Source organism: Triturus cristatus, chromosome 1_2, assembly GCF_964204655.1.
Source record: "Triturus cristatus chromosome 1_2, aTriCri1.1, whole genome shotgun sequence".
Classification (NCBI taxonomy): Eukaryota; Metazoa; Chordata; class Amphibia; order Caudata; family Salamandridae; genus Triturus; species Triturus cristatus.
This window is the reverse complement of record NC_140580.1, coordinates 778306139-778329927: the sequence shown is the minus strand read 5'-3', so window position 1 is coordinate 778329927 and position 23789 is coordinate 778306139. Positions and strand designations below refer to the sequence as shown.

General features: G+C 45.2%; 1 protein-coding gene across 1 annotated transcript in view; it reads left to right on the top strand.

Moving 5' to 3' along the window:
- Positions 1 to 23789, top strand: part of ZNF365 (zinc finger protein 365) — a 443761-nt gene that overhangs the window by 303584 nt on the left and 116388 nt on the right. The window lies entirely within an intron of this gene.

The following is a 23789-nucleotide window of genomic DNA, read 5'->3' as shown; positions in this document are numbered from 1 at the left end:
AATGGTTAAACATAACATGACATTTCATATAGGTAAAATAGAATAAGATACTTCAAGCAAAGCAGAGCAAGGCATTTTAAGCAAAGAAAGACAAGAGCTCCCAGCTCTTGGGGAAAACCTGCACAGCCTGTTAACCTACATACAGACGGCGAGGTAGTCCGTCGATATCTGTGGGTGCTCCCTTTTTATATCATTTTGTGGGCTCCTTTGCACGCTACATCTACCTACGTATGCTACCCAAAAGCTTCGTCTGCAGATTTTACCAGACATTTCGTCATTTACCCACTTAATGCTGACAATGGACTGGGTGAAAAGGTCAGTCTCTCAGGCCAATCGCTTATCGTAAGTTCCATAGAGCAAGCAGAAAATAATGGGTATTGTACGGGAATTCAATATAGTCATGTATAAAATCTCCTCAGTTCTCCTAACTTGACGCTCTGCGGTTGCCACTTCCTTAAAAGCGGGAAACCTGCCCAGGAAGCAAGTACCAGTCCAGGATGCAGCCTACTGTATGTCGACAGCTTCAGGGGGATGTTGAACTTTGATACCGAGCACGGAGCACTCGGGTAGGGTGGGGGCTACTAGTTTGGAGCAGAAGGCCTCGCAGACCTGCCTTCAGACTGCTATACACTAAAATTGCAGAGCTATGGTCAATTTAACAAAGAGGCCTACATATTGAACAGAAGGGCCTACACAGGGGTTTTATGCTGGCTGAGTGGTAAGGATGTCTCAGGATAATTATATAGCAACACAGGACCCGCTGGTCAATTTAATACGGCCTACAAATGCGGCTGGCAGGGCAAGGACAAGGGTCTCATACTTCAGGTGTGGACAGAACGGGCCAGGGGCCCCCTGTGATACAAAATCTACCCTCCTTCAAGGCTGTGGCAATGTAATAGACCATTGTGGGCAGAAGGAAGTGGCAATGGTAGTACAACCATACATGCCAACAGACCCGATTCAGCCAGGAAACGTCCAATGTTTTTAAGCTCAAATGGGCTTTATTTGATCTGTCTCCTGTCTACAATATCCTCTTTTTCAATGTAACTCAAAGGGGAAAATCAATACCCCAGTTTTTTTTCAAAATCTCCCTCTTACCAAGTTCAAAATGTTCGCAAGTATTGTACATTGGATCATGGAAGGAAATGGGATAGGGACATGGACTTGGATAACAGAGGACAGGAGGGACATGGAGAGGTGCACCAAACTGACCCTGCAGGGCAGGCATCAGGGTTTGCAGCAGCACAATACACCACACAGGGCATGCAGGACGGGAGTGCAGCACAACAATCCATAGAAAGCAAGAGGGAGGGGACAGGACCATGCACATGGACAACAGAGAACAGAGGGGCAAGAGGCAATGGTAGCTAGCTGACCATAATGGACAGACAGGAGAGAAAGCTGCAGCATAACAGACCATAAAGGGCAGGAGGGACGGATCAGGGGCATTACAATGGAACAGAAAAGCCAGGAGGGAGGGAGTAGGGGTCTGCACATGTAAACAGAGGGCTGGGGGCAAGGGGGCAGGGCAGGAGCAGCAAGATAGCCATGGAGGTCAGGCAGGATGGGCACTAGAAGCAAGACACACCATGAAGAGCAACAGTGAGACTGTGATGGCATACACACAGACCATGGAGGGAAGGTGGGAGGGGGTCAGGGGCAGCTAACTGACCACACAGGGAAGGTGGGAGGGGCCATGGCTGCACAGAAGACCATGCATGGCAAGTGGGAGGGTTAGTGGCAGCACAATGGCTATGATGGGCAAGAAGAAGGGTGCAGGGGCATGCACAAAGGACGATGGAGGATAGAAGGGAGGGTCAGGACCTGTGCACAGACAAGAAAGTTCAGGGGAAGGGGCCTCACAACAGACCACACGGGGCAGGCAGGAGGAGCAGTTGCAGCACAACAGACCAGGGAGGGCAGAAGGGTGTGGCAGTACAATGGACCATGTAGGACAGGAGGAAGAGGATAGGGGCATGGCATGTGGACAGGCAGGGTGAAGGTGGCAGGGACAGGTTACAGTCATCTGACAATGCTAGGCAGGTGGGAGGGGAGTGGCAGCTCAACAGAACACTCAGAGTAGATAGGAGTGGCAGGTCCATGGGACATGGTGGGCAAAAAGGATGGAGCAGGGGCATGCACAAAGACATCGGAGGGCAGGGGGAAGGAGAATAGGGGCAGCAAGCTAAACACAGAGTTTAATCAGGAGGTCAATGATGGGGCATAGAATTGGGCAATGGAGGGCAGGAGGAGTGGACTGGTACATCATACTAAATTGAGGGCAGTGGCAGCACATCAGACCATGCATGGCAGGAGGGAGGAGGCTAGTCCTTGGATTCACACAACAGAGGATAGGGAGGAGGGGGATGGGGCAGCAAGCTAACTGTTCAGAGAAGGCGGGTATTAGGAACTTTATTGTTTTTAAAACATTGTGTCTGTGCAAACTACTTAAAATATGAACAAGTATGCAGCATAATCTCACTTTTATTCAGGAAGAAGAGGACGTTTGTGACTGTGACTCCGGGCTCACTTGGCAGAAACAACCCCTGACCCTCCACCCCCTATCGCAAAATGTAATGCCCGTGAAAAGGGTAGGTGAACACAGTGTTATATAGAACATAGTCCTGAGAGCACGATTGAAAATGAAAACTAGATATAGTGTATGGTATAAATTATGCACCAAAAAGTGTGATATAAGATGAACCAGGCGTAAAATATAATATGCAATACATTGTGCGCAATGACAGATTCATTGGAGAGCGCGAGATAGCACAGGCACTAGCGCGTGCTATGCGATATGCGCCTTGGAGTGTAATATGCACAGGGCAGTGTTGTGCAACCTAACTAGTCTCTAAAGTTGTAATATAAAATATGTGCTGGGGAGTGTAACGTTGCATATGCACTGTGACAAACATATGGATCCCAGATTGTAATATGTATGGCATAGCACTGTGCGTTATAACATAGGCTTCGAGGAAGGCACGTTAGATGGGCCAATATAACCCGTGCGAAGACAAGTGTGGCATGACATATTCACGAGTTGGTGTTACAGTGCACATGGGCTAGAGAGTGTCATAGCATATGCACTAGCTAGTGGAATACAACACAGAGGTGTGTGGCACTCGGCAGGCAATGGTGGGTGTAACACAGCATTGGGCTCTGTCAGGAGCGCGCTGTGACTCTCAAGTGATGTTCGTCCCCTTTCCAGAGAGTAAAATAAAAAGTATTACACATCCGGCAGTGGATGTGTGTTTTATTAACCGTGAGGGGGGTTTCTTGCATAGTTTTGGTCGAATTTTTGTCGAATCCCCTTTGAATGGCTTGGTGTGCATGTGTATTAAATGTGCCCGTCAATAGCTACCCATGTTTGTATAAATAAACGACAAGGGTGTCTACCGGGATTAGGCACGGTAGGGCATCAGACATGTCAGAGCTTCACTAGTGGTGTAAATACATTCCACGTGGATTCATTGCATGCATAGTCGCCTTTTAATGAATATCACGCAAATCGTCATGGTGATAGGTACGTACGGTTTGTCCAGCATGTCCTAGGTGTGTCTATAAATATATATTTTTTAAAAATAATAAAAAACAGTGGCCGGCCCTGGGGATTGGGGTCAAAAAAAATATAATTAGGAGACAGGCCCTGGGGGATGGGGTCATCAGGGCCGATAAATTAGAATAAGAAGGGGAACCACACAGCCCCCCTTCTTAAAAAATTAAAATAAATAAAAGACTGGCATCGTGCCGGAGGCCTTGCCCCCTCCGTGCAGCACTCTACAAACGCGCCCCCAACAGGCATCTCCAGTATGCGCCAGGGAGCTGCGCTGCAGACAGGTGTTCTGAGGCCAAGCCTCTTTTTACACCTCTCTGCAACGCAGCTCTGTGGCGCTTACTGGAGGTACCTAGTGGTCTAGTATGACCCTAGGGACCCTTAGGATTCAAGGGGACTTAATCTCTCAACTTAGAACAGCCACAGGGCGCGTTTACACAGTGGTGAAGGGAGGGGACGGGGTCTGAGGTGACGTGTGCAAACACGCACTATGGCACGTTTTAAATTGGGGATATAATTTCCCTTCAATACTGAGGGCCCCTGGGGGCTAACTAGCCCACCAAGTGCTTCCAGTAAGCGCCACTGAGCTGCATTGCAGAGAGGTGGTCCAGGCCGTGCCACTTTTTACACCTCTCTGCAACGCAGCTCTGTGGCACTTACTGGAGGAACCTAGTGGGCTAGTTGGACCCTAGGGACCCTCAGGATTCAAATGAACTTAATCTCCCAACTAAAAACGGACACAGGGCGCGTTTACACAGTGGTGAAGGGAGGGGACGGGGCCTGAGATAACGTGTGCAAAAACGCCCTGTGGCCTGTTTTAAGAGCTAGTTTTAATCCCCATGCCCTATTATATACTAGGGGCTTACAGAGGAGGTCAGGCTAATCACAGGGGGACCCCAACGCATAATGTTCCCTAGTGTATGTAGGTGTTTTCACTGTATTCTAAGTGTCTTTTAACATAGCACTGGCTCTAGGACTGGTTAGTCAGACTCAGTTACCACCAGTATCCGTCTGAAAAAGTTGAGGGTACAGGATGATTTTGCAACAAGGCTTCTTTCTGCTCTTCTTTTTGTTCTTTCTGCACGTTATACTTCTACCTGCACTTATCTTCGTATTTGAGGACTTCTGTTGCTTCTTTCTGCACTTCTTTTGTTTCTTTCTGTGCATTTTTTCTTCTTTCTTCACATATCCTATCTCTGTAGGCATAGTTAGAAATTAGCATTTAAAAAACCTTTAAAATTCACAGAAAAAACCATAGGTTTCAGGCACGTTATAGTTATGAATTAGCATTTAAAAAACCTCAGAAATTCACTGAAAAAACCATAGGTTTCAGGGGTGTTATAGTTAGCTGGACTTTTCACTTGTACAAAACCATTGAAATTCCCCCGTTATAGTTAGTTCAGCTAACTATAACTCGCGCGCCCGCAATGCACTGCTGATGACGTCACATATTACATCACTCATGACATGGTCAGTGACATCTCAAATGACATCACTGATGACATCATCCTTGTGATAGTGTGGCAGACCTCCTCTCACCCTAATATAACCGTTGATACACACATTCAAAAATAGAGACTAAAATTTTCAAAACAATGGACATACCAATACCAGTTACAACAACCTCTTCAGTAATTCTAAGATCCACATACACATCCACTCATTCACCAACAGTCCTATACAGTCACTCATACATGTACTCACTCATCATATGTACTCATACACCTATACATCCTGTTACACAATGCCACTCATCCATAGAGTTACTCACACACATAGTCACTCATGCTAATAAAGAATCAAACATACATTTACTTGCATATACAGTTATACACCCACCACCACACTTACTTCTACGGAAACTTACACATACTTAGTCTTTTAAACAATCACTTATAGAAACACATACTTATTCATACAGGAACACTTTCAATCTCTCACTCTCACATATACTCACATATATACACCAATAGTCACATATACTAGTTTAAAACATATGTAGTTACTCATAAAGACACTATTGAGACAGTCATTCACTCACTAACACACCCATACACACACTCATCCACCCATACAGTCCTGCACACATGCTGTGTTCAACACATACAAACAGTGAGTCACTCATTCATGCACCTATGCACTACGTAATACCCCCCACTGAACCATGCAGACACTCAGACTGATACTCAAAAAACCAACTAATAACCTATATAGACACCCATGTAGCTACTCACCAACCCATGCAGCCACTTATACACAAAGTGAGAGACTGATACAGATATTTACATATTTAAACATTACTCACTAAGCCATGTATTCACTATGATACACTTAATCAGTCAGTTACACAATCAATTTTTCAAAAACAAATCATCCATTTAGACACTTATATACCCATTTATTCTTCCATCGACCTTGAGATATACATATATCAAACATATTTATTTTTCGGAAAAACACACATTCACTGGATGATGTCATCAGTGATGTCATTTGAGATGTCATCAGTGATGTCATGAGTGATGTCACTGCCCATGTCATGAGTGATGTAATATGTGACGTCATCAGCAGTGCATTGCGGGCGCGCGAGTTATAGTTAGCTGAACTAACTATAACGGGGGAATTTCAATGGTTTTGTACAAGTGAAAAGTCCAGCTAACTATAACACCCCTGAAACCTATGGTTTTTTCAGTGAATTTCTGAGGTTTTTTAAATGCTAATTCCTAACTATAACGTGCCTGAAACCTATGGTTTTTTCTGTGAATATATATATATATACCAATCTGTATTGAAGATTAGGTGCATATATAACTGTCTGGATGGAGGATTTAGTAGCTGTCTGACTGTCTGTTTAAGTGAGTAATTAAAAGTGTCTAACTTAATCCATAGATTAGTAACCAAACTATGTGAATGTGTAAATCACTGTCTCTGTTGTTGTATAACATGCTGCATCAGTTGGTCACTAACTACATGAGTGTGTATATTAGTTATTGATTAGTTGGGTGAGTATTTGTATGGGACACTGAGTTTGTGTGTGGTTGGATTGGGTGTGTGTAACTCTATGTATAGATGTGTGAATGGTTGATTGACTAGGTGTATAGGTTTAAGAGTGCATGTGGAAACAGTTGTTTGGGTGACTGAGTGTATTTATTTGTGTGTTGGTGAGCGAATATATGTTTTAGTTGTACATCTTCAACAAAGTAGATGAATAAAAGGCATTGTATGTGAGAGTTGGTGTATATAAATAAGTATGTGTAAGAGTCAGTGATTGTGAGAGTAACTATATGAATGAGTGTATAATTGTAATGGTGATTTTTTTAACATATTAACTATGAGTTACTATGTGTTTGAATAAATGAGGTGTTGTTGGATAATTGTGTAAGTGAGTAAGTGTAAGTGTGATTAATTTTTTTCATGAGTGAGTAGGATGACTGCATAACCGACTAAGGTGGCTGCTGATGTGTCAATGTCTATATATGTGTATAAGTGCATTTCATAGTGTTCTATTAATTAGTGACTGCATGTATAAATGATTCTGTTGTTGAAAGGGTAGTTGTGTGTGTACACTTAGGAATCAGTGAGTGAATATGTAGTAACTGGTATTGGTGTGTCAATGGTTTCAAATATGGTACTCTGTATTTTACAGTGAGTGATGAAAGGTTATACTAGTGTATGATGAGGTGTATCAGATTGTCACATGGATGACGTCATCAGTGATGTCATCAGTGATGTCATTTGAGATGTCATGAGTGATGTCATGAGTGATGTCACTGACCATGTCATGAGTGATGTAATATGTGACGTCATCAGCAGTGCATTGCGGGTGCGCGAGTTATAGTTAGCAGAACTAACTATAACGGAGGAAATTCTATGGTTTTGTACGAGTGAAATGGCCAGCTAACAATAACACCCCTGAAACCTATGTTTTTTTCTGTGAATATATATATATATATATATATATATTCCTGCTCCTGCCTGACCGTTGGTTAGGAAGCACTCGAACACCACCAAGGCTCCAAGCAAAGCCCTTTATTAAAGGTATGGAAACGCTTCACTGCAAAATCCTTTGACAGTCATTGCGCCACTGCCGACGCGTTTCGATTTCTCTTCTTCAAAGGCGTGTGGTCGAATGAAGTGCACAGCCCGGTCACTGCCTTTCCCCTTTCTTTCATTAATAGCACGCCCCTTGATGGGCTACTCTGTATGAGAGGTGCTGAGGATTCTGGGAGTGGTAGTGCCGATGCATACATTACATGCGAATGTTCTGTCGGATAAACAAAGACCCTGGATGGGCCTCCGCAGCTAACGTGTCCTAAATCCTGTAGGATGGTGCTCCAACGTGTGGCTGGAAGATGACAGCCCCTGTGGCCCCCAGGTTCTTGGGGTGGTGCATTCCCAGCGGCACGGACACCGCCTATATATTCCTGCTCCTGCTTGACCGTTGGTTAGGAAGCACTCGAACACCACCAAGGCTCCAAGCAAAGCCCTTTATTAAAGGTATGGAAACGCTTCACTGCAAAATCCTTTAACAGTCATTGCGCCACTGCCGACGCGTTTCGATTTCTCTTCTTCAAAGGCGTGTGGTCGAATGAAGTGCACAGCCCGGTCACTGCCTTTCCCCTTTCTTTCATTAATAGCACGCCCCTTGATGGGCTACTCTGTATGAGAGGTGTCATAGCAAACTTGCTTTGGATTTTGGAAGCAAGAGCAGGGAAACCTGCTCTTGCTTCCAAAATCCCAAGCCGATTGCTTTTCCATACGGGGAGCTGCATTTCTGCAGCTCCCCGTGTGGAAAAGCAATGCCGGCTCCCGCAGGACGCGGGTTGCTGGCGGGACCGTGGGTGCATTGGAGCTCCCCCAACGGTGAGGCCAGGCCCCAGGGATGGGGTCCCCAGAGCTGGAATTGGCCACGTGAAGGGGCCGACGCGGCCCTCTTCTCGTTTGTTTTTTGCGCTGCTCTCAGCGCGGCACTCGAGTACTTCTTAAGTCTTTCAAACACCAAGGGGTATATTCTGAAGGACACATGGCCGAGTTAACAGCACTTTATCGCAACCAAAATGGTGATAAATTTAACGCACCATTCACAAGCTGGAGCAAACAGCCCATATCACCAGTTTACCAGCGATAGCAGCCTCAAAAATCATCATCATGGATGACCCCGGCAAATATTGCGAATGAGATGTAGAGTAGGCATACCCGTGCAAAAAGCAGCAAACCCATCACTTCACAAGTTTCTCAACCACCAGCAAGATCGTCGAAGAGAGCTGGTGTAAAGTCGGACTACAACCTGCAACATGAAAGGGAGCCCAGCCCAGAGCCACACCTGAATGACAACAGATGCAATGATCATGCAGCTCGGACATATAAAACATTTTATTTAAACAAATCAACAAAATAAAAGTAGGTACAGACATGGCGTGTCACCCCTCTACAATTTGTGAATCAGAGCCTGCAAGACAAAAAGAAAGATAAGATTGTACGTCATGCGTCCATCAAAGGAGAGAGAGAGAGAAAGAGTGAGAGAGAGGAAGAGAGAGAATGAGAGAGAGAGGAAGAGAGAGAGAAAGAGAGAAAGAGTGAGATACAAGGAAGAGAGAGAGAAAGAGAGAAACAGTGTGAGAGAGAGAGGAAGAGAGAGAGAGAAAGAGTGAGACAGAGAGGAAGAGAGAGAGAAAGAAAGAATGAGAGAGAGAGAGAGAGAGAGAGAGAGAGAGAGAGAGAGAGAGAGAGAGAGGAAGAGAAAGAGAGAAAAAGTGTGAGAGAGAGAAAGGAAGAGATAGAGAGTGAGAGAGAGAAAGAGTGTGAGTGACAGAAAGGAAAAGATGGAGAGGAAGAGTGAGTGTTGACTCACAGCTCACCTTTCTGCCACCGGTGTGTCTCCAACCACGTGCCGGGACATAGTGCAGCCCTCAAGTTTAGTCACCTGAAACATAGTATAGAATCAGTAATGGCAGAGTACATACAACTGCACATGCGTAATACTCTGTTTCGCCCCTGCGCACCCAGGCTCCTGCGCCCCATCGACTCCCGCCACCCAGAGGTGTCTGTCCACCCTGCGCAATCAGGCTGCTGCACCCCATTGACTCCTGCCGCCCAGAGGTGTCTGCCCGCCTCTGCGCACCCAGGCTGCTGTACGCCATCCACTCCCACTGCACAGAGGTGACTGCCCTCTGCTGTGCACCCAGGCTGCTGTACCCCATCCACTCCCAGTGCCCAGGGGTGACTGCCCGTTCCTGCTCACCCAGACTGCTGCACCCCATCCACTCACACTGCCTAGAGGTGTCTGCCCGCTCCTATGCACCCAGGCTGCTGCACCCGATCCACTCCCACTGCTCGGAGGTATCTGCCCACTCTTGTGCACCCAGGCTGCTGCACACTATCCACTCCCACCGCCCAGAGGTGACTGCCCGCTGCTGCGGAAACAAGCCTCTCTGCTCACCTTCCACCACTGGCGTTGGTGTAAGAGGGTCCACCACGTGCCGAAGCAAATTCCTCAGCCGTTACGTACACGCGGTCAAGCCGAGCTCACAATTCATAGTGGGTGTTGATTGCCAGGATGGCCACGCATCATCGCAGTCCTGCTAGACAAAAAGCAAGATAAGATTGTGCGTCATGCGTTCATCAAAGAGGAGAGAGAGAGAAAGAGTGAGAGAGAGGAAGAGAGAGAGAGAAAGAAAGAAACAGTGAGAGGAAGACAAAGAGAAAGAAAGAGTGAGAGAGAGAGGAAGAGAGAGAGAAACAGTGAGGGAGAGGAAGAGAGAGAGAAAAAGAGAAACAGTGTGTGAAAGAGGAAGAGAGAAACAGAGGAAGAGTGAGAGAGAGAGAAAGAGTGAGAGAGAGGAAGAGAGAGAGAAAGAGTGTGAGGGAAAGAAAGGAAGAGATGGAGAGGGACAGTAAGTGCCCACACTGTGGACAAAACCCTCACAGCTCACCTTTCCACCACCGGTGTGTCTCCAAACACGTGCTGGGACATAGTGAATCCCTCAAGCTCACTCATCTGAAACATAGTACAGAATCAGTAATGGCAGAGTACATAAGACTGTGCATGCCTAAATCGCTGTCCCGGCTTTGTGTATCCAGGCTGCTGCACCCCATCCACTTCCACTGCCCAGAGGTGTCTTCCCGCCCCTGCGCACCCAGGCCTCACTGCTCACCTTTCCATGGATAGGGCACCCTCCACATCATGCAGCCCCGTTCTGCAGGCCACCAGGTCTCACATTTGGTGCTGCGTCTTGGTTTTGCCATGGCAGAGGACATACCAGTGCACCCGCCATCATCGCAGGTTGCACGCCCGCTCAGCCCTTGCGGTGCCACTAACTCTGTGACCAGTGCGGCCACGTCACGTGGCGGTAGGCCCCCGCTGGTCGATGGGTCAGGCCTACACTGCGGTCCAGCAGGGCACACAAAACCTGACCTGTCCAGACCACCAGGACTGGACATCATCGCAGGCTGCACACCCGCTCAGCACTTACAGTGCCCCTACCTCAGTGCACCGAAAGTCACCATCCCGTGGAGGTGTGCCTGTGCCGGCCGCAGTGCATCCGGTGAACCAAGTCTGAAATGGAAATGGCATGAAGCATGTACGCCCCGTCCTTTTTTTTGGCAGGGTCACGTGTCCTGTGATGCCTGTGCTTGATGGGTGTGGTGTGGGTGTAAACCAGCCATCAGGGAGTGGCTGTGGCATACTGACAACTAGACCTGAGAGCAGCAGATCACTACAATGAAAATCTGGGCCATGTAGTGTCGTTGTCCCTCCCTGTATGTGTAAGCGGATTGGGCTGGCCTGACATATGCCAGTCCTGCGTGAGGCTGTGAACAATGACTCCGGAGCTCTGGGCGTGGTTCCGTCCTGGACTGTATGAGGAAATCAACTGATGTGGGTGTCCCTGTTGTAGTGCTGCTGCCACCCGTGCCGCAAGCGCCAATGTGTAACCCTGTGACCCAAGTCCTAAAACATGGCCAACATGGAAGGTAGGGGGAATCACTGACCCTACATTCATCCATATTTCCACACATGAAAGATCGTGCACATGACATATCTGTGTGGATATGAATGTTTATTGCACATTCAGTGGAGTGTTGCAGCTGTAGCAATACAGGGCCATGCAAAGCCCAAATTACCGTTTTTGGCACATGGAGGAGAGCCAATTAGAGCCAAGCTCGTGCTCGGGGATTAGGTTCCCCCAACATATGTACTTATCCAATCACTCCGCCAATACCGTAGCACTTATAAATTCACTATACACTCTCCTTGCAGCACTCTAATGATCCAGTCTCTACCTATGTAGTTATACAATGACCGAGACAAAGTTACATAACCGAAGTTTTCCCCACTGCCAGAAGTAACATGGTTGCAAGTGCTGTCTACAGCAGAATGTAATGTGGTAGGGCCCAGCTGCAGCATCATGCATACATAATGAACACACGGACACAGTTAGATAGTGGAACTGGGTACGGGCATGTGCGCTCTGCCCCTTTTTATTACTAGGGTCGCATGTCCAGTGACGTCTGTGCTGGATGCGTTTAGGGTGAGTGTAAACCAGCCCTCAGGGAATGGTTGCTGCTGGCAACAAGTACAACAGTAATCATCGGATCACACACAGAGATTCAATAATAAAGGGTCCATGACTTGTGCTGCACTAAGTTAGGGGCACCAGATGTGAAATAATACACAAAAGATTCTATCGTTAAGGGTTCATGACTTGTGGTACACTGAGGTAGGGGCAGCAGATCTGAAATCATACACATAAGATTCTATCATAAAGGGTCCAGGAGTTGTGGTGCACTGAGGTAGGGGCATCAGAAGCATTTCGTGTGTGCACAGCTAGCGATGATGCGTGGTCCGGGAAAGGCCGCACTGGTAGCAATGTCTGTTGCCTACTGGACTGCGACATCTGCAATCGCAACTCGATCTGAATTGTGAGCCCTGTAGTCCGCAATATAGATGGAAGGCAGTAGTCAGCACAGACATTGAGGAATGCTTTTTGTGACTTACTCTTGACAAAAGCCGAGGAAATAGAGTGCAATTCTGTCTGCAATTAATAAATCATGTCTCAATGTAAATTGTGAGCTCTGCTGACTGCAGTGTAGGTAAGAAAAGATGAAATATGTATGGAATACATTGTCGAAATATGTAGGTTTCGGGGACGTTACAGTTAGTTGCCTACTGGACTCTGAAATTAATGAATCAAGACTGAATTCGAACTGTGAGTTCTGCTGGCCGCAGTGTAGACTGCCATTCAGTGTTCCTTTGGACTTGCAAGATGAATTTGGTCATTGTACTAAAGCTATAATTTATATAAAAAAAGTTCTTGAAGCAAGGATACTAAAAGGATATTGTGTAGGTTTCAGGGACGTTGTAGTTAGTTTCCTACTGGACTCTGTAGTTAATGAATCAAGACTCAATTTTAAGTGTGAGCCGTGCTGAGCGCAGTGTAGGCCAGAGGCAGCGGTCAGCAAGGTCCCACAGCCACGTGGTGTTGAGTTGAGCTGCACTGTTAGTGGCATCAGAAGTATTCAGCGTGCGCGGATGCGTGGTCCAGGCGGGCCGCACTGGTAGCAATGTCTTTTGTCTAATGAATTCTGCCTTAATAAGGCTACATGGCGATGACTTGTGGTGCCGTGAGTTAGTGGCACCTGAAACAACCAGCATGTGCGCACCCTACGATGATGCGTGGTGCGGGCGGGCTGCACTGGTAGCAATGTCTTTTGTCTAATGAATTCTGCCTCAGTAAGGCCACGTGGCGGTGACTTGTGGTGCACTGAGTTAGTGGCACCTGAAACACTCAGCGTGTGCGCACCCTGTGATGATGCGTGGTCTGGGCAGGCCACACTGGTAGCAATGTCTTGTGCCTAAAGAATTCTGCCTTAATAACGCCAAGTGGCATTGACTTGTGGTGCACTGAGTTAGTGGTACCTCTGGCACTCAGCGTGTACCCAGCCTGCGATGATGCGTGCTCTGGGCGGGTCGCACTGGGAGCCATGTGTCATGCCTACTGGACTGCGTCATCTGCAATTGCGACTCCATCTGAATTGTGAGCCCTGCTGTCCGCAGTGTAGAAAGAAGGCAGTAGTGTATACAGACATAACTCTGCAGTGCTGTGCCGCTGTGTTCGCAGGGGGCCTGTGTCTAGGAGGCCCGCGGTCATGGCGGCAGCCACGTGGCAGGCTGAGGGCCGCCGCTCTGGCAGACGGGTTGGCCTTCACACAAGTGAACCACGCCCAGACCCCCGGCTATTTAGTCACACTTTTACGCTGGAGTGGCGTACGTTGGACCAGCCCACTACGCTTCAGCTTACAGGGGACGATGAGACAGGTACATGACCGAGATCTTCCCCACTGCCTGAGGTAACATGGTTGCGTCCACTGTCCACAACACTACAAGCACCAGCAGTATATGTACACATGGAGAGGTTTGTATCTGCATAGTGAGGTCTGTCCAGCACATCACCGCTACACTTGGTATTGTGTGCATTATTAATGGTGGGTGACTTGCGTCCTTCACACATGTTTGGTTGCCACATCTCGCAACATTTAGCTATTGTGTGGCTGAGGGGCCATGCCATTTTTGGAAGGTTTGCTGTCCTGTTATGCACTGCCTCGGTAGTAGTGGGGGGGTGGTCTAGGGGGGGAGGTCCTGAGGATGGTGGCAGTGGGTTTTGTGGCCTTCTTGGGTGTGGGAGGTGCATGATCAGCAGCTCTATGACATGTTTTGGTCTTCAGGTGTGATTCTGGGCTGGGCTCCCTTTCACACTGTAGGTAGTCATCCTACTTTACACCAGTAATAGGCAGATGCTACATTCCTACTGCTAACACAGCTTATCGCCTGTTTTTGGATCGCACCGCAGATTTGGCTGCTCGTTGAAAATATCGGGAAGTGGTGTTTTCGTGTTATTTTTGCATAGGAACGCCTACTCTGCATATTATTAGCGTTATTTGTTGCTCTCGTTAGTGGCGATATTTTTTTGTGGAAAATATTGCTGGAATACTGGCGATATCGGCTGTTTTTACCAGGTTGAGAATGAAATACTAATTTAAAATCACTAAAAAAAACAATAGGTTTAATGAACATTATAATTAGAAATTAGAATTTAAAACTTTGAAATTCACTGATTCCCTGGTTTCAGGGACGTTATAGTTAGTTGGACATTTCACTCACACAATCAGAGAAATTTGAGCGTTATAGTTAGTAGAGCTAACTATAACTCGCGCCCCCGCAATGCACTGCTGATGACATCACATATTACATCACTCATGACATGGTCAGTGACATCACTGATGAAATCACTGATGACATCTCAAATGACATCACTGATGACATCACTGATGACATCATCCACGTGATAATCTGATGCACCTCCTCACAACCTAATATAACCTTTGATACACCCACTCTAAAATACAGACTACCATTTTTGAAACCATAGACAAATCAATAGCAGTTACTATATACCCACGGACTAATTCCTAGCTATACACACACATTCATTCATTTACCCATACAGTTACTCATACATGCATTCACTAATCAATACAGCACTATTATATGTACTCATACACCTATACAAACACTCATACACCGTCACTCATCCATAGAGTTATTGACACACCTAGCTAGTCATGTAAAGAATCAATAACACTGTCATTTACTCACCTATACAGTTTTACATTCACCATCTAACCTATTCATACAGATACTAACATATACTTACTCTCTTATACAATCACTGACACACACACACACTCATTTATACAGCCACTCTCACACTTAATCACTCTCACATATGGTCATTTATATACTCCAACACTCACATATACTGCCTTTCACATATGTAGTTACTCACACATATACCAGTGAGACATACATTTACTCACCAACACACTGATACACACGCTCATTCACCTATACAGCTATTTCCACATGCACTATTTAACCAATACACCCAGTAAATTATCCACTCACACATGTAGGCAGAAAGTCACACACCACCCACCCACCCACCCACACAAACACTGAGGCACCCATACAGATACTCATGCAACTAATAAGTAACCCATATAGACAGTCATGTACCTAATCATCAACTCATGCAGGAGCTTACCCAACAACTGAGAGACTGATACAGACATTCACACAGTTTAGTCACTAACCCATGCATTCAGTTAGACACATTTAATCACTGACTTATACAGTCAGTCACACACCTATTAAATCCTCCACCCACACACTTATACACCAACTCAGTCTTCAATACACCTTGGCATTAACATATATAAAATATATTTAAACTTTACAGAAAGACACATTCACTGGATAATGTCATCAGTGATATCATGAGTGATGTCATTTGAGATGTCATGAGTGATGTCACTGACCATGTCATGAGTGATCTAATATGTGACGTCATCAGCAGTGCATTGCGGGGGCACGAGTTATAGGTAGCTCTACTAACTATAACGTTTGAATTTCTCTGGTTTTGAACGAGTGAAATGTCCAACTAACTATAACATCCCTGAAGCCTATGTTTTTACAGTAAAAATAATAAAAAAAAAAAATATATATATATATATATATATATATATATATACATTCTTTATTCTTTATTTGGCACTGAGCCATAAAAGTGCATAAAACATATAATTTGATTAGAACCAATTGATCCAGTACATAATGAAAACCTAATAAAATCATTCCATTGACCTTCCCAATGGCACCATTTGTTTTTGGGTGGTATGCAGAGCTCTTTTTGTGGATAATCCCACAGTCCATTAAATAATCGTCCATTTCTTTTTAACAAAATAGCAGGGCTATTGTTCTATACCTTTGAATCAGGATATCTTTCCCTCTTGAAAATTTCATCCAGAAATCTATTCACACTGGAAGATGTAATATCCCGAACACAAAAAACCTTTATCCAGCTAGAGTAGAGATACAAAACTACAATAAGAAATGGAGTGTGATGTTCACCATGAAAAGGTCCCATTATGTCAATTGCAATCTCATCCCAAGGAAATTTTGGTATCTCCCTACATACCATTGGCATTTGCATACTAATTTAAAATCTTATCACTTATTTATCGATCCCTGGCCACCAAAATTGTAATCTTAGTCTTTCCTTGGTCTTGACTATTCCAATGTGCCCTTCATGTGCAAAATCCACAAGTCTCTTAACATAAACTAACTGATGTAACAAGTTTTGTTCCTCAAATAATTACTCCATCTACCTCTGATAACTCATTCAGAATTAAAGACCAAGGCTTATCTAGAGACTTACCTTTACCAGACGCCATGGATTCAATCACTCGAAATCTGCTGATCTGTTACAACTTTTTCCTTCCATTCTTCTTCTTGTAAATTATCCAAAGTTATTTCACATACGTTTACTTCATCATCCATCAGTGAATCCAAACTTTCCTCTATCATATCCACCAAACAGGACGAACAATCTGCTGACCAGTTGTTAACTCCAGTTATGCATTTCACTACAAAATCATACTCCTGTAACAAAATAACCCCCCATCTTATACGTGAAGAAATGGCGTCCAAACCTTTTTGTAAAAAAATATATATATTTCAAACGTTTATCATCTGACAATACCTTAAATTTGAAACCCCAAATTATGTGCTTGAGTTTACCTAAAGCCCGAAAAATTGCCAGTGCTTCCTTCTCACTGACTGAGTGATTTAATTCAGATCCCTTAAGACACCTAGAGGCACACCAATCAATTGTCCAAAGCCACCCCTCTTTTGGATTAAGACAGCTCTAACACCCTTGGCACTAGCATCTGTTACAATTATCATTTAATTTCCAGGTATGAACACTTGTAAACATGGAGCATCCTTCAGATGACTTTTCACAGACTGAAACTCCCTCTGACAATAGTCCTCATAAACAAATTCCCGATTCTTCACCCGTAACCTTCTCATATGCATGGTTTTATCAGCATAAGAAGGTATGAATTTGCAATAATACTCAACCATACCTGGCAAAGACATTAGTTCTTCCTTGTTGCATGGATTCTTGAGTTTTTCATTGTTTGAACCAATTCTTTCTTGGGAGACACAGCTTTTCCTGAGATATGATGACCTAAATAATTCACCTGTCTCACCCCAAATTAACTTTGTCTTTCCTCAGCGTTAATCCAACTGTCCACAGTTTTTCAACACATATTTCAGTCTAAAGTCATATTCTTCTTTTGTACTACCAAACATTTGCATATCATCTTGATAGCATTTCACCCTTGAAACACCCTCTAATAGTGAGTTCATAATTCTTTGAAATACAGAGGATGCCGAAATCAAGCCGAAAGGAATTCTTAGAAATGTATATGATCCCACGGATGTAAGAAATGCAGTTACATTTTGTGACTCCTTATCTAGTTCACCTTAGTGGTAATCCAATGCTAGATCTAACATAGTTAAAAAACTAGTTCCCGCTAGGGTTGATATAATTTTATCAATATTAGGAAGCAGAAATATGCCCACTATAACATCTCTGTTTAGTGCTATCAGATCAATGCATAAACACATTTCTCAATTCGCTTTCTTAGCCACAACTATTGAAGCCAACCATTCTGTCGCTTACACCGATTCAATTACCTTTGATTTGACCACCCTTTCTATTCTTTTGTACTCCTTGTAAATTATGTGGTATCCTTCATACTTTGGCAGTAACTGGTTGTGCCCTAACTTTCATTTTGATGTGATGTTTGTATCCCTTACGACATCCCAACACATTACGGAACACCTCCTCAAAACTTTTCTCAACTTCTACTGTTGTCACTTATTTCCTTCACCTGACCGTGTGGTTTAGCATTGGGATTTAAAGTCACACTCAATATTCTTTGATGTGACCAACCTAGAATTTCATCTTCCTTTTTTGAAAAATACACTTTTCCAGCCAACATCTTCCTCCCACATTCAATACAAGCCATGGAAAATCCCCGCATTTCAATAGGCATCTGGAGATATATCCGTTTTGCATAGTTTTACTCTATTTTTAAAATACATGTGAAATGTGTTTTTGAAAATCTGTGTGAGATGTGAGCAAGAATCAAACTTCATTTTTAACATAATGCCTTCAACTAGCACATTATCTGTTTGATGTTCACTTCTGTGTTCTCCCACCTATAATACTATTTCCTTTACTTCCTGTAAAATCGATTTCTCCTCTTTGCTCCTACAACACTTAGAGGAAAGACCCTTCTTGCCACAACTATAATGTAGTTTGCACCACAGGGCAGATTCTCGCATTGGAATTGTGTCCTGTTGTTCCACATCTCGAACATGTGCCTTTAAACTCCTGTGTGCTCTTACTATCTGATATAGTCATGGTTTTCTGTTTGATGTAGTACCTCATCCACTTTTCGATGCTCTACCTTAATCTTATTCTTTCTAATAGTTAACTCATCTACACACTTCACTCTGTGTTCTACCTGTTTTACAATTCCAATTATTTCTTCCAGAGGTGGCTCACCTTTCCACCAGAGTACTTCTCTTATTTTATCATTATAGGATTTCAATACAAACTGATCCCTTATCCTTTCTTCAGTAGCTCCCTCAGATTTGCAAGTAGCAGCCAACTTGCGAAGTCCTGTTGCAAACTCCTCTGCTTATTCCTCTCTGTTCCGTTCCCTAAACCCAAAATAAAAAAGTTCCATAATTTTACTAACCCCTGGTAGATACTGTCTCTCCAGTATAAATATGCATATGTCATGCACATTCAAAGATCTTAGAGCCTGATTACGAGTCTGGCGGTTTTAAGACTGCCAGACTTGTGGTGGCGAGGGTCTGTCTGCCGTGTTACGACTTGTGAACTGTCATTCCCTGGTGGTGGTAGAGCTGTGCTAGAATGTAACATGCTGAGCATGACTGGTGCAGTCCCGCTCAGTATATTACGAGCTCCGCCACTGCTAGCCCACTCATGGCGGTATCCCGGCCATGAAAGGGCTGGTGATTGAGGAACAAAGGGGGCCCTAAGGTCCCTCATGCCCCACTGCCATGGGGATACATGGAGAGGTGGCAAAACATGTGCCCCCCGTGTCTGTCTTCCCCCAAGTTCCAGCATGGCATGGTCGTCACCATCCATGCAGTGCTGGAACTTTTTCGTCGTTCCCATTGCGGTGCCTGTTTTCCAGGCACTGCCATGGGAAAGGAGAAGGACCGTCCGCCTAAGATGAGTTGTGCAACTCATAATAAAGCGGGTGGTCCTTGGTCAGCTTTGGAGCAGCTGTGTTGGCAGACAGCCGGCGCAACCACGCCAGACTTGTAATCAGGCCCTTAGATCTGAAGCACTTAAGTCTGGAAGATTTTCTAAAATTTCCTGTCTCTCATCCCCTAGACAATGTAATAACAATGAATACCTGCAGTCTGCACTTACATTTGTGCCACACACCTTTGCGCAATTCCAAAATATTTTTTCCATGTCTGCCGTGCATAAGAAGAACTGCCGTGAAGTTACCATTTTCTCAAATCTGGGTTCTATGATATAACCCCAGCATATATATATATATATTCCTTTAAATCTCTCCAAATTGCTCCACAACTATTCAAACTGTAATACTCTTAGAATGTCTGCAAGTTAAAAATTGCACTGTAAGGATGCTCCTACACAGTTAACAAAATGTACTTTAGAACTGAACAAATGTACTTTAGAATGTGAGCCTATCACCGACCAGGATAGGCCTTTATCTGTGATGTCACAAGCAAACCGTGATTATCGGAAAAATGTTCCTTACTTGTATTTAATTTGTTAACATTCGTGTGCATGCCACTGAAATAAGTAGATCTTCACGCACTCTTGTATACTCAGCGAGAAATACCTTGTTCACAAGTAAAACACTTGGGTTGCCTGTCACCGAACATGCAGAGCAAACTTTCCACATAGCTTTCTCTGTTAGCTCGGTTCTCTCAAAACCCATGATCTCCATCGCAGCTTCTATGACTTGACCTCATGTTTACATATAAACCAAGGCGAGTGACCCCAACTCACAAAAATGGGTGCCTTGCTTGCTTCTAAAGGAGCTAGAGTTTATCCTTCCACACAGCAAATATGTCTGCCAAGTGTCATCATACACATGCCCAGACTGAAAGAGTGGAGGTTGTTTTCAAATCACCACCTCTATTTCAACAGCTGATGGGGCGCACCAACTCCCACCTGACGCCGTGTTGCGCAGATGCTTTCTACGGCTCCTCACGATGAAGCACAAAACAGAAAAATGCCACAGCACCTTACTGTGGCTGTTGCGACAGTTTCTCCAACCAAGAGAGTGATATCTCTCTCCTCTAAGGTCTAGTAGTTACCTCAAACTAAGCTGCTTGAAGCCAGTAGTTTCTTCATGCAAATACACGTAAGTACCAGCTTGTCATGTTGAGGCTCAGTTAGCCAGCCTTAAGGCATCCCATCCTCATTGCCAGATTGTGGTGTCTAGCATAGTCCAAATGAGACGCACCTCAAGGGATTTAGGTTAAAGAAGGTCTTTATTGCACCTTATACATCAGCTCACTCCTCGCCAACTGCCACCCTTAGAACTTCCCCACATTCCTTTCCACAAAGAGTGGAATGCTCATTGTGGAGTGTTCCACATAAGAACATCACTATGTCGTCATCCCACACTTATCTCTCTCCATTAAACATTATAATACAAGCCAGAGCATCCCCAAGACAGGCGTACAAAAAGATCATGGGCCTTTGACATCGCTTTCCTCACAGAAACCTGGCTCAATGACCACTCGATAGCCATCCTGGACCTACTCACTCCTGGCTATTGAATCATTAGACAGGACAGACCTGATAGAATCGGTGGTGGCCTAGCCATGATACACAAAACCGAGTTTCAACTCTCCCTTCTGAAGAAAGCTGAATACTTGACATTTGAAGACCTCTGCGTTGAACTCAATGTCATAGGCTCCCCTCCTCTCAGACTGCATTATATCTACCACCCTCCGGGTGAGCTACTACTCTTTGCTGAGGAGTTATCTGACCTTCTTACTCATTGCTCCCTTTCTGACTCAAGAATTTGTTCCTCAGAGATTACAACATTCACTGGGTTAATGCTGATGATCCCACTGTGAACATCAAAGGTGCCACTCTCAATGCAATCCTCACTAACACTGATCTTGTCTCTCTCACTGACATCATCCCCATCCCCATCCCCAAGAGCAATTCAATCTAAATATTGGTTCAATCCGGATCTTAATAAGGAAAGAAGACAACTTAGACTAGCAGAAAGATCTTGGAGACAACACCCCTCACCTTCTGATTTAGCTCTTCTCTGATCTACAAAATCATCATACAAGAAACACATTTTTATGGAAAAAGCATCCTTCTTTCGTTCCCAACTGGATCATGCTAAAAATAGACCCAGAGAACTCTTTAACATCATCAGAAGACAAACTTCTTCTGTCCCTCCTGAACCGACGGCCTCTAAAGAAAGATGTGAGGAAATTGCCAACTTCTTCTTGGACAAAATTGCAAAAATTGACCAATCCTTCCCACAAATCTTGACCTTTCCCAATCCCCAAACTTCTCTTAACATCCCCCCTTTTGCCACTTCTACCCACCCTCCTAATCCTTTACTTCACCAATCTACTCCAACCGGTTCTGGAGATATAATTTCCAACACACAATTGAAAACTGATGCCTCCTATTCAAATTTCAAACCCATGACCGTGCTCGAAGGCTTTAATATCATTGCGAAATTAAAGCAGACCTCTTATACCAAAGACACTCTCCCGGCAAAGCTACTACATAACCTTAACCACATCATTGCCCCATGTTGGACAAACATTTAACACCTCCTTTGCCTCTGGGTGCGTCACTGACTCCCTTCAACTTGGGCAAATCACTCCCAATCTTAAAAATCTTAAGGCAGACCCAAATGATCCCAGCAACCTCCGTCCCATCTCCAACCTCCCACTGCTAGCCAAAACCATGGAGAAATGTGTATTACTTCAACTCGACAGCCACATAGGCAAATACAACTTTTTTTTTCTTTTTTTTATAAAACCTTTATTGACAAAAAATCAACCATACTGACACAGCTGTTCTCCGCCTACAACCCCACCGGGGCCGGCAGCAATGTACATTAGTCAGAAAGCAGCACATTTTGTAATATTAACACAGCATGCCGCCTACAACCCACCAGGGCCGTCCGCGTGAACAAAAAACAGATAAGCGCAATAACGCCAGGCAACACGAAGTGCAGTCTGAAACAATCAATGGCATCACAATATAACACCCAAGTAGAATATCGGAAAATACCATAGGGAGGGGCTCGGCTAGTACATCTACACTGAGGTATGACCTCCGCCAGCGCGCCCGCACAGAGGCCCCGCCAGGTAGGTAAGGTGCCGCAGCCACCCGTCCCGCGCCTCCGACGAGGCGCCAATCGACACCTCCACACCCCCTCCAGTCACACCATGCGATGTCAATAGTAGGCCAAAGGGGCCCAGACAGCCCACACAAGCAGAGGAGACCCGGCATCAGGGCCCGCGCAGTCCCACATCGCTCCCCAGGGGCCTTCGGCACACGGCCAATTCAGGACGCAGAGGCTACGGTGTCTAATTGTGTCAGAGGGGTCTGAAGCAGGTACCCCCTTAAAGGGTCCCAAATATCGCGGGGTTTGGAGGCAGTCGGCGAAAGGTCCGTATACAATGTTAATTTTTCCTGCCAACGTATCAGATCTTCAAGCCAGCTCTTAAACTTAAGGGCCCGCCCTCTCCCCCACCTGCAGGCCACACTGCGCTTGGCAAGGAGAAAACAAAAGGAGCCGAATTTCCTATGGGAAGCCGGTATGCTCTCCGTAAAAACCTAGATGCCCATTTGTGGGGTCGGAGGGAGAGGGGCAGCAATCATTTTCCCCACCGCATCAAACACCAGAGCCCAAAACGTATATACAGAGGGGCACGCCCACGCCAGATGCAGCATGTCCGCCCCCTCGACCCCGCACCTGTCACATCTAGTGTCCTCCCGCAGCCCAAACCGATGTAGCTTCACGGGGGTGTAGTAGTAACGTTGAATGAACTTATAGTGCATGACACGAAGCCTACTGTTAGCAGCAACTTGCTCCGTCTGTTTGCAGCTAAACAACAAGTCACGGTCAGACAGCGGCTGTCCCAATTCCTCCTCCCGTTTGCTATGTGCAGTGCACCGCGCACACTCCGTCTCCGAGTAGATTGAGCGGTTTAGGGCCGACACCAGGTGAGAGGCAGTAGTAGCCCGCAGCACCGCATGCA